The 12,672-nt window shown below is 44.2% G+C and overlaps 1 protein-coding gene across 1 annotated transcript in view; it reads left to right on the forward strand.

The window, feature by feature from the left end:
* Positions 1-12,672, forward strand: part of DNAH14 (dynein axonemal heavy chain 14) — a 173,230-nt gene that overhangs the window by 32,117 nt on the left and 128,441 nt on the right. The window lies entirely within an intron of this gene.

Genomic DNA, 12,672 nt, shown 5'->3' on the forward strand with positions numbered 1-12,672 from the left:
ACCTTCCTTTCCCCCTATTTACCCTTCACCTTTTCCCGCCCTTCTTTTGTCTTTATATTTTATCCCTTTAAACATTTAGTATAATCATTAAAAATTCAATACAAACCATTGGAAAACAAAATGTAAAACTCTGTAGACTGTACGTTGAAAATCGAAAAAAAAAGAAATAAAAGAATTGCCTTTTTTGGGGGGGAGGGGGGTGACTAACCAATTCCCTAAAAAATTGGAATAAGAAGAAATCAAAATGTCGCTAAAAATGTACAAAAAAAAGTTACAAATCTCAGAAACTTGCAACAGAATTTTTTTTTTCTGAAGTTTTTTTTTATAGCTACTTAAAATATAAAAGAAAAAAAAAAAAAAAACGTGTAAGTTTGGTCGCGCCTCCACAGACGTTCCCTGCACTCATCGGTCCGGGATTATAGACATTACGAAACAATTCAAACTTCTTATTAATACTTAAGAAATCGTTTGTCTCCTTCATCAAGTTTCCTGCAATCTTCTCCCAAGTGGCTATTTCTGCGCTGTGCGCTGTCTGCTGATTTGTGGCGGAGCGGAATATGTTCGCGGTATTATCATATATTGTAGGGCGCCGGATCCTCGAGGCGATGAATAATGCATCCAGCCTATAATCAACGATTGAAGGATTCGCAATCTTCCCGTAATTGCATTAACTTTATTTCCTGCTCGGTATACATTATGGGATTTTTTTTTTTTTTTTTTTTCGGAATGAATTGTAGTTTTTGGATGACACCATTCATTTTACCCCATAATGTACTGGTAAATGGGGAAAAATCCAAGTCAGCTGAAATTGTCAAAAAAAACCCTGCAATTCCACCATTGTTTCTTGAGTTACGTTTTTTTTTCAGTAACTTTATTCCGCAGGTTAATATGATTAATGCTTTAAAAAAAAAAAATCTAAACTTTCTTTTTTTCCTTGAGACCCATATAATTTTTTTTTTTTTTTTTTTTCAATTCTGTTGATGGAGCTTTGTGAGGGCTTGTCTTTTTTTTTTTTTTTTTTTTTTTTTCTTCCTACCATTTTGGGGTATATATGATTTTTGGATTTTTTTTTTTTTTGGGTCTGGGGAGCGAAGGGAGTCAACTGAGACAATTTTTTTAATGTGTTTATTGTATGGGAAGAATAATTCTATATTTTGGAAGATTGGAGTAATACAGATGAAAGATACCAAATATGCTTATTTTTTTGTTTTCGGAATAGAAAAAGCAGAGGGGAGAGTTTTAACATTTTTTTTATTTATTTATTTATTATTTCATATTAAATGTTCCTTAGTGAGCTGAACCTGTGATCTCTTTCTGACTTGTACAATACACTGCAAAATATTAGTATTGAAGGGGTTGCCCTTGACTTTTACATCGACGGCCTATTTTTAGGATCGGTCATCAATATCTGATATGGGGCACCTCCATCCAATCAGCTGTTCCTGGTGTCGGCAGCGGCACAGCACAGCTCCGTCAATTGTATAGTGGCCGCAGCCAGGTACTGCACCCTTTTCAAACCAAATCAATAGGGGGCGGATGTGCAGTACCTGGCCGCGGCCACTATTTTATTGATGGAGCTGTGCACCTCCATTACTGAATAATTCTGGTTGCCACCAACACCAGGAACAACTGATTGCCGGGGGTGTTGGATGTCCCCCCCCCCCGCCAATTAGACCAGCATACGCCATCCATGTTAAAGTCCCGGACAACCCCTTTAAGTCTAGCTGTCTGAACCAACATGCTATCCATAGGCACCCATAAATTGATGCTAGGAACCTCCATACCAAATCTAAGCACTTAAATTCTAAGAGACTGCTGATGTTAGAGACTGGTGGGTATAATGCCACCAGCCATCGCAGTGTACGGAGCTGGGGCCATCTTCTTCTTCTGGACATGTGATATACATGGACATGGATCGTTCCAACATCCATTTTACTTCTTGGGGAGCTTTTATAAAATTTTTGATGCCAGCTGTCCAGCTCCAATCACGTCTGATCTTAAACTTTGGGCTGTGTGGGTCACCCCTACATTCCCCCCCTGTCCCAGTATTCTCCAGAGCATGCCCACGTGATGGTGTAGCGAGACGTGGGCAGTCATTCTTCATACTGCCCATCAGTGTTTTAGCACCACCCACCTCACACACTGAGGGTTTAGCCAACAAGAGGACAGCGACCACCTTGGCCACCAAACAAGGGAACCACCTTGGCTCACGTTGACACCACTGCGGACTGCAATATTAATCACTAACACCAACTTGTACTTTATAGATAACGTCGGCAAATGTCTTAAGCACTTGGAGGCAAGTGCTTTGGGCACAGACTACATTTTTTTAGCCCAGACCAATTCCTTTTGCCTTGTTCTTTGCATCTCCAACCTCCATTTCGCTCTTCTCCGCGCCCCCATTCCTTGACCTCCCACGTAATGAAACCTTGACGTCACTGATTTCAAATTCCCAAATCATTGCGAACGTCTTTGGCAGGGAAAATTTGGTTCTTTGCGAAGGATGACACAAATAAATGACAAAAGTATGCTGGTTATAGAGTCAGATGAAGGACAAGGGAAGCGTTTACCTATATTGACCGGCTGTGTATCTTCTCTGGGGGTTTAAACAATGCATAGTGCTGACAACAACGACAACGGGCAGTTCTGGAATGAACGGAGTCGTTCCAGGTCAGTATGATGTCGCAGAAGCGGGGACTCTAATAGGAAGAGGTGTGGCCTCTAATGGGAAGGGGCAGGGCATCAGAGAATTATGGGAGAATACTTCTAATGGAGTATCCAGATGAAGAGAAAGCAGTGAGGTTTTGCAGGATGGAACGGTAAATTGGATTGGCCTTCCATACAAAAACTCTTTTCTGTTCTGGGATGAGACTACTAGAAAGGAGTCTTTTAATTTGAGCCACAATAGTCAAATTTAGCTTCGTAATGTTTCTTGGTTTCCATCAGTCCTTTTGGATCCCAAGGATCTATCCAGCCTGTCAGTGGTTAGGTTAGAGAGTGGCCGATCTCCTCTTTTTTTCAAGGCCTTGAATCTGCAGAGGATCGTATATAGATGCCGATCTAGGCAGTCAAGTCATAAAGGAAAGTTAGTACCTCTTTGGCGTTATCCTTCTTTTCTTCAAGCTCAGTGGTGTGGTTACCCAGTTATTACTCACCTGTCCTGGCTCCAGTACTGTGCTCTGTGTCCTTCTTCTGCCACGTCCACTTCCGTCTGTTTTTCTGAACATCTGGTGCACTCCTTTTGAGGTCCTCTCCCAGACCTTAAATTGGAAGCCACCTGAGTATTCCGGTAGTTGGCTCTGATACCTGTACCATGAATTGTTCTCCTGTGTGAACCCTCTGTCTAATCAAGCTCTGCAGTCTTGCTGACCAGTTCTGCCTGAACTCTGTGACAAAACTGTTGTGAATTTGGATTCTGGGCTCCCCCGGTGGCTACTGGTGGAATTGAACTTGTGACATCATCTTCCCTGTTCACCTGTTCTGATTAGATCTGGGTGTCGCTATATAACCTGGCTTCTCTGTTAGATGCTTGCCGGTCAACAATGTTATCAGAAGCCTCTCTGTGCTTGTTCCTGCTCCCAGACATCTACTAGATAAGTTGGACATTCGTCCATGTTTTGTTTTTGTATTTTGGTTCCAGTTCACAGCTGCAGTTTCGTTACTGTGTCTGGAAAGCTCTTGTTGATCAGGAATTGCCACTCTGGTATTATGAGTTAATGCCAGAGTCCTAAAGTAATTTCTGGATGTGTTTTGTTAGGGTTTTCTACTGACCATGAAAGTATGCTTTCTGTCTTCTGCTATCTAGAAAGCGGACCTCAAATTTGCTAAAACTATTTTCCTGCTGCGTTTGTTGTTTCATCTCATATCACCGCCAATATATGTGGGGGGCTTCTGTCTCCTTTTTTTTGGGCATTTCTCTAGAGGTGAGTCAGGTCTTATATTTCCCTCTGCTAGCATTATTTAGTTCTCCGGCCGGCGCTGGGCATATAGGGATAAAAAGTAGGACATGCTACCTGGCTACTTCTAGATGATGCGGTAGGTTTAGTTCATGGTCAGTATAGTTACATCTTCCAAGAGCTTGTTCCTATAGAGGCTTATGCTAGTTCTCTGGCCATGGAGATCATGACAGTTTGACCGGCCTCCTAAAGGGTTAAAATCCTTGGCTGAGAAAGGAGAGAAATAAGAAGTCTGCTGAGAGTTTTTTTTTTTTTTTTTTTTTTCTGTGCTCTTAATTGGATCACTTGCCAGTCTGTCTATGCTGCAGTCTTTCTTTTTTTTCTCTCTCCTTATAATCTTTGAATGGCTTTGTGTTCACCTGTTAATAATGGATCTTCAGAGTGTAACTGCAGGTTTGAATAATCTCACCACGAAAGTACAAAATTTGCAAGATTTTATTATTCATGCTCCGGTATCTGAGCCGAGAATTCCTTTGCCGGAATTCTTCTCAGGGAATAGATCTAGCTTTCAGAATTTTAGAAATAATTGTAAGTTATTTTTGTCCCTGAAATCTCGTTCTGCTGGAGACCCTGCACAGCAGGTTGGGATTGTGATTTCCTTGCTCCGCGGCGACCCTCAAGACTGGGCTTTTTCATTGACACCAGGGGATCCTGCGTTGCGCAATGTGGATGCGTTTTTTTTGGCCTTGGGCTTGCTGTATGAGGAACCTCATTTGGAACTTCAGGCAGAAAAAACTTTGATGTCCCTATCGCAGGGGCAAGATGAAGCTGAAATTTACTGCCAAAGATTCCGTAAATGGTCTGTGCTTACTCAGTGGAATGAGTGTGCCTTGGCGGCTACTTTCAGAGAGGGTCTCTCTGATGCCATTAAGGATGTTATGGTGGGGTTCCCTGTGCCTGCGGGTCTGAATGAGTCCATGACAATGGCCATTCAGATCGATAGGCGTCTGCGGGAGCGCAAACCAGTGCACCATCTGGCGGTGTCCACTGAGAAGACGCCAGAAAGCATGCAGTGTGATAGAATTCTGTCCAGAAGCGAGCGGCAGAATTTTAGACGGAAAAATGGGTTGTGTTTCTATTGTGGGGATTCTACTCATGTTATATCAGCATGCTCTAAACGTACTAAAAAGCTTGGTAAATCTGTTTCCATTTGCACCTTACAGTCTAAATTTATTTTGTCTGTGACCCTGATTTGCTCTTTGTCATCTATTACTACTGACGCCTATATCGACTCTGGCGCCGCTTTGAGTCTTATGGATTGGTCCTTTGCCAATCGTTGTGGGTATGATTTAGAGCCTTTGGAAACTCTTATTCCTCTGAAGGGGATTGACTCCACCCCATTGGCTAATAATAAACCACAATACTGGACACAAGTGACTATGTGTATTAATCCGGATCACCAGGAGACTATTCGTTTTCTAGTGCTGTATAATCTACATGAGGATTTGGTGCTGGGATTGCCATGGCTGCAGTCTCACAACCCAGTCCTTGACTGGAGAGCTATGTCTGTGTTGAGCTGGGGATGTAAGGGGGCTCATGGGGACGTACCTTTGGTGTCCATTTCATCATCTATCCCCTCTGAAATCCCTGAGTTCCTGTCTGACTATCGTGACGTCTTTGAAGAACCCAAGCTTGGTTCACTACCTCCGCACCGTGAGTGCGATTGTGCTATAGATTTAATTCCGGGTAGTAAATACCCAAAGGGTCGTTTATTTAATCTGTCTGTGCCTGAACATACTGCTATGCGAGAATATATAAAGGAGTCCTTGGAAAAGGGACATATTCGTCCATCGTCATCTCCCTTAGGAGCCGGTTTTTTCTTTGTGTCAAAAAAAGACGGCTCTTTGAGACCATGTATTGATTATCGGCTTTTGAATAAAATCACGGTTAAATATCAATACCCATTGCCGTTGCTGACTGATTTGTTTGCTCGCATAAAGGGGGCCAAGTGGTTCTCTAAGATTGATCTCCGTGGGGCGTATAATTTGGTGCGGATCAGGCAGGGGGATGAGTGGAAAACCGCATTTAATACGCCCGAGGGCCACTTTGAGTATTTGGTGATGCCTTTTGGTCTTTCTAATGCCCCTTCAGTCTTCCAGTCCTTTATGCATGATATTTTCCGCGATTTTTTGGATAAATTTATGATAGTGTATCTGGATGATATTCTGATTTTTTCGGATGACTGGGACTCTCATGTCCGGCAAGTTAAGAGGGTTTTTCAGGTTTTGCGGTCTAATTCTCTGTGTGTCAAGGGTTCTAAGTGCGTTTTTGGGGTTCAGAGAATTTCCTTTTTGGGATATATTTTTTCTCCCTCTTCCATTGAGATGGATCCTGTCAAGGTTCAAGCTATTTGTGATTGGACGCAGCCCTCTTCTCTTAAAAGTCTTCAGAAATTTTTGGGCTTTGCCAACTTTTATCGTCGATTTATTTCTGGTTTTTCGGATGTCGTTAAGCCATTGACCGATTTGACTAGACAGGGTGCTGATGTTGCTAATTGGTCCCCTGATGCTGTGGAGGCCTTTCAGGAGCTTAAGCGCTGTTTTTCTTCTGCCCCTGTGTTGCGTCAGCCTGATGTGACTCTTCCTTTTCAGGTTGAGGTCGACGCTTCTGAGATCGGAGCTGGGGCAGTGTTGTCGCAGAAAAGTTCTGACTGCGCCGTGATGAGGCCTTGTGCCTTCTTTTCCCGTAAATTTTCGCCCGCTGAGCGGAATTATGATGTTGGGAATCGGGAGCTTTTGGCCATGAAGTGGGCGTTTGAGGAGTGGCGCCATTGGCTCGAGGGGGCCAGACATCAGGTGGTGGTATTGACTGACCACAAAAATTTGATTTATCTTGAGACCGCCAGGCGCCTGAATCCTAGACAGGCGCGCTGGTCATTATTTTTTTCTCGGTTTAATTTTGTGGTATCGTACCTACCAGGTTCTAAGAATGTTAAGGCGGATGCCCTTTCTAGGAGTTTTGAGCCTGATTCACCTGGCAACTCTGACCCCACAGGTATTCTTAAGGAGGGAGTTATCTTGTCAGCCGTTTCTCCAGACCTGCGGCGGGCCTTGCAGGAGTTTCAGGCGGATAGACCGGATCGTTGTCCGCCTGATAGGCTGTTTGTTCCTGATGATTGGACCAGTAAAGTCATCTCTGAGGTGCATTCTTCTGCGTTGGCAGGTCATCCTGGAATTTTTGGTACCAGGGATTTGGTGGCAAGATCCTTCTGGTGGCCTTCCCTGTCACGAGATGTGCGAGGCTTTGTGCAGTCTTGTGACGTTTGTGCTCGGGCCAAGCCTTGTTGTTCTCGGGCTAGTGGATTATTGTTGCCCTTGCCTATTCCTAAGAGGCCTTGGACACACATCTCGATGGATTTTATTTCAGATCTGCCTGTTTCTCAGAAGATGTCTGTCATCTGGGTGGTGTGTGACCGTTTTTCTAAGATGGTTCATTTGGTTCCCCTGCCCAAATTGCCTTCTTCTTCCGAGTTGGTGCCCCTGTTTTTTCAAAATGTTGTTCGTTTGCATGGTATTCCTGAGAATATCGTTTCTGACAGAGGAACCCAATTTGTGTCTAGATTTTGGCGGGCATTTTGTGCTAGGATGGGCATAGATTTGTCTTTTTCGTCTGCTTTTCACCCTCAGACTAATGGCCAGACCGAGCGGACTAATCAGACCCTGGAGACATATCTGAGGTGTTTTGTGTCTGCTGACCAGGATGATTGGGTTGCTTTTTTGCCATTGGCGGAGTTCGCCCTCAATAATCGGGCCAGCTCTGCCACCTTGGTTTCCCCGTTTTTCTGTAATTCGGGGTTCCATCCTCGATTTTCCTCCGGTCAGATGGAATCCTCGGATTGTCCTGGAGTGGATGCGGTGGTGGAGAGATTGCATCATATCTGGGGGCAGGTGATGGACAATTTAAAGTTGTCCCAGGAGAAGACTCAGCTTTTTGCCAACCGTCACCGTCGTGTTGGTCCTCGGCTTTGTGTTGGAGATTTGGTGTGGTTGTCTTCTCGTTTTGTCCCTATGAGGGTCTCATCTCCTAAGTTTAAGCCTCGGTTCATCGGTCCGTATAAAATATTGGAGATTCTTAACCCTGTTTCCTTCCGTTTGGACCTCCCTGCATCCTTTTCTATTCATAACGTTTTTCATCGGTCGTTATTGCGCAGGTATGAGGCACCGGTTGTGCCTTCCGTTGAGCCTCCTGCTCCGGTGTTGGTTGAGGGTGAGTTGGAGTACGTTGTGGAAAAAATCCTAGACTCCCGTGTTTCCAGACGGAGACTCCAGTATCTGGTCAAGTGGAAGGGATATGGCCAGGAGGATAATTCTTGGGTCACTGCATCTGATGTTCATGCCTCTGATCTGGTTCGTGCCTTTCATAGGGCCCATCCTGATCGCCCTGGTGGTTCTGGTGAGGGTTCGGTGCCCCCTCCTTGAGGGGGGGGTACTGTTGTGAATTTGGATTCTGGGCTCCCCCGGTGGCTACTGGTGGAATTGAACTTGTGACATCATCTTCCCTGTTCACCTGTTCTGATTAGATCTGGGTGTCGCTATATAACCTGGCTTCTCTGTTAGATGCTTGCCGGTCAACAATGTTATCAGAAGCCTCTCTGTGCTTGTTCCTGCTCCCAGACATCTACTAGATAAGTTGGACATTCGTCCATGTTTTGTTTTTGTATTTTGGTTCCAGTTCACAGCTGCAGTTTCGTTACTGTGTCTGGAAAGCTCTTGTTGATCAGGAATTGCCACTCTGGTCTTATGAGTTAATGCCAGAGTCCTAAAGTAATTTCTGGATGTGTTTTGTTAGGGTTTTCTACTGACCATGAAAGTATGCTTTCTGTCTTCTGCTATCTAGAAAGCGGACCTCAAATTTGCTAAAACTATTTTCCTGCTGCGTTTGTTGTTTCATCTCATATCACCGCCAATATATGTGGGGGGCTTCTGTCTCCTTTTTTTTGGGCATTTCTCTAGAGGTGAGTCAGGTCTTATATTTCCCTCTGCTAGCATTATTTAGTTCTCCGGCCGGCGCTGGGCATATAGGGATAAAAAGTAGGACATGCTACCTGGCTACTTCTAGATGATGCGGTAGGTTTAGTTCATGGTCAGTATAGTTACATCTTCCAAGAGCTTGTTCCTATAGAGGCTTATGCTAGTTCTCTGGCCATGGAGATCATGACACAAAACTAGCTCTGTACTTTATTTATAAGATAACTCTGATGGACCAGTTTTGCCTCAGAAGCTCTTAAGTAATTTAGCTATACTTCTTTGGTTCCCCGTTGCTTAGTCGACTCTGTTGCCTACCTGCCACATGAACCTTTGCCATTCCAACTGGATCGTTCTGCTGCACCAAAGCCATCTGTCCGTGTTGAATTGTATTTATCAATCTGACCGAGGGCTTCACCTCACCAAGTCCTTCTTCTGAGGTGAGCGGCACAATGACTGCACTCAGTTCCTCTTGTAGCAGCAGATTATATCTGTGTAGAAGTGCACTTACTATTGACGATCAACCTTCTGTCTACTGGAGAGGAATCATCGATGAATGTCTCAGTGAGTTTAGGAGATTAGGTTAAGCTTTTGCTTCTGCCTGAAAACATGGCGGGTTGCACAACCTCAGGTTCAGCGGGGACTGGAGAGGAGGAAAGCTGGGATACATTTCATGCTTGGGTTGATCCAGCGTTTTCCCCATTGTTGGTTGCGGTGATGTTGGCCACCATCGGTAGAGGAGTGAAGGTGTAGTAACTTGTGAAAGTTTGTGCATGATTGCTGACGTGCCTGGTAGTTGTAGAGCCACTTGTAGAACGGGCGTCCTTTGGCGGCAGCTCGCGAGCAATCATGTGTTGTGTAGTCATGTCTAGTATCTGCAGGCATTATTATAACTCCTGGTGGGGTATCAAATCTAACTTTGAGCTCTTCAGATAACAAATGAATAATACATGTGTAAAATAAATTTTTCAGTACTAAAATCTTGATTCATTCCTGAAGGATTTGTCAGGAAAAGTTACAAAAATATGATATACTTATATAAGTAATGGAAGTACAGTACATTGGGAACCCGCAGTATTTTTCATGATAGTATGAATCAAATTTATAGGATTCGTAAGACTTGTCTACTAGACAGTCGTATAAATGGATTTGTATGGCAACATTTGGATGACCAGCCGTGGGCATTCTGGGTGTCACCATATGATGTCAACATAAAGCCCGGAATTCTTTAGAAACATTTTTTATTTTATTCCCCTTGGCTTATATATTAGCAACCTTGGGGCTCACACTCATTAATGTAAATAAATTGGGTCCAAATTCTATGTCATTTCAAGCTAGTTTACTAACTAATAAAACAATCTAATACACATATATAGATAGATAGGTGATAAATGTAATTGAGATATATAATCAGTGCTTTGCATGTGTAGCTTATTTTACATGTATTTAGCTAATAATTAAATTAATGAAAGAATGGTGTGGGGTCCCACATATTTTTTCTTAACCAGCTTAGGGAAAGCCGGCAGCTGGGGGCTGATGCTTATAGTCTGGGAAGGGAGTAATAAACATGGAGCTTCCCAGGCTATTAATATCAGCTCACAGCTGTCTACTTAGCCTTTACTTGTTTTAAGAAGGGGTGATTACCCCCCCAAAAAATGGGGTCCCCTCTTATTAATAACCTGAAAAGGCATGGAAGACAGCTGCGGGCTGATTAATAGCCTAGGAAGGGGCCATGGATATTGACCTACTCCCAGACTAAGAATGTCACTCCTCAGTCACCCCAGAAATGGAGTATCCATTAGATGCGTCTATTCTGGCGCTTAGCCACCGGTCTTTCCACTTGCACTGGTGAGGTGGCAAGTGGGGTAATAGTATTGGGGTTGATGTCAGCTGACATGAAGCCCAGGGGTTAGTAATGAAGATTACTAACACCATAGTCAAATGTAATAAAGACAAACAGAGTAAAGTCCTTTATTTGAAATAAAAACTCTCCTTGAGTTTTTCGCCCGGCTTCACTGTAGACATCACTGAGCCACCATCATGCTTCACTGCAGGCATCACAGAGCCACAGCCGTGTTTGACTGTAGGCATCATTGAGGCACCGTCGTGCATGACTGTAGACATCACTGCATCACCACTGTGCTTGACTTTAGGCATCACTGAGCCACCACCATGCTTCATTGTAGGCATTACCAAGCCCCCGCCATGCTTCACTGCAGATATCACTGTGTCACCCTATGCTTCACTGTAAGCATCACTTAGCCCCCACCATGCTTCACTGTAGATATCACTATGCCCCGCCAGGCTTCAGTATTATTATTATTTATTATTATAGCGCCATTTATTCCATGGCGCTTTACATGTGAGGAGGGGTATACATAATAACAGGTACAATAATCTTGAACAATACAAGTCACAACTGGTACAGGAGGAGAGAGGACCCTGCCCGCGAAGGCTCACAATCTACAAGGGGTGGGTGAGGATACTGTAGGTAAGGATAGAGCTGGTCGTGCAGCGGTTTGGTTGATTGGTGGTTACTGCAGGTTGTAGGCTTGTCGGAAGAGGTGTGTCTTCAGGTTCTTTTTGAAGATTTCGATGGTAGGTGAGAGTCTAATATGTTGTGGTAGAGAGTTCCAGAGTAGGGGCGATACGCGAGAGAAATCTTGTATACGATTGTGGGAAGAGGAGATAAGAGGGGAGTAGAGAAGGATATCTTGTGAGGATCGGAGGTTGCGTGTAGGAAAGTACCGGGAGACGAGGTCACAGATGTATGGAGGAGACATGTTGTGTATGGCTTTGTACGTCTTGGTTAGGCTTTTGTACTGGAGTCTCTGGGTAATGGGGAGCCAGTGAAGGGATTGACAGAGGGGAGAGGCCGGGGAATAGCGGGGGGACAGGTGGATTAGTTGGGCAGCAGAGTTTAGAATAGATTGGAAGGGTGCGAGAGTGTTAGAGGGGAGGCCACAGAGCAGGAGGTTACAGTAGTTGAGGCAGGAGATGATGAGGGCATGGACTAGGGTTTTTGCAGATTCTTGGTTTAGGAATGTACAGATCCGTGAAATATTTTTGAGTTGAAGGTGGCAGGAAGTGGAAAGGGCTTGGATATGCGGTTTGAAGGAGAGATCAGTGTCAAGGATTACCCCGAGACAGCGAGCTTGTGGGACTGGGGAGAGTGGGCAGCCGTTTACTGTAATGAATAGGTTCGTTGGGGGGGTCGCGTGAGATGGCGGAAAGACAATGAATTCTGTTTTGTCCATGTTAAGTTTTAGAAATCTAGCGGAGAAGAAGGATGAAATAGCGGATATTGAGGGATTCTGGTTAGTAGGGTGGTGATATCTGTATCTGTATATCAGTATAGGCATCACCGAGCTACCGCAATGCTTAACTGTAGGCAACACTGAGCCATCACCTTGCTTCACTGTAGGCATCAACAAGACCTAGCTATGCTTCACTGTAGTCATCACCGAGCCACTGCCGTGCTTTACTATAGGCATCACTGAGCGAAGGCCATGTTTCACTGTAGGCATCACTGAGTCCCCACCGTGCTTTACTGTAGATATCATTGAGCCCATTCCATGCTTCACTGTAGGCATCACTGAGCCACCACCATGCTTCATTAGTCCACCACGCTTCACTGCAGGCATAATTAGGCCATCACCATGCTTCAATGTAGTCATCACCTATGGATTGAATAATTACCTGTACACAGTATTACATTATTTGGCACTATATAGAATAGCACTATATTATGG

Source organism: Ranitomeya variabilis, chromosome 2 (assembly GCF_051348905.1).
Source record: "Ranitomeya variabilis isolate aRanVar5 chromosome 2, aRanVar5.hap1, whole genome shotgun sequence".
NCBI lineage: Eukaryota > Metazoa > Chordata > Amphibia > Anura > Dendrobatidae > Ranitomeya > Ranitomeya variabilis.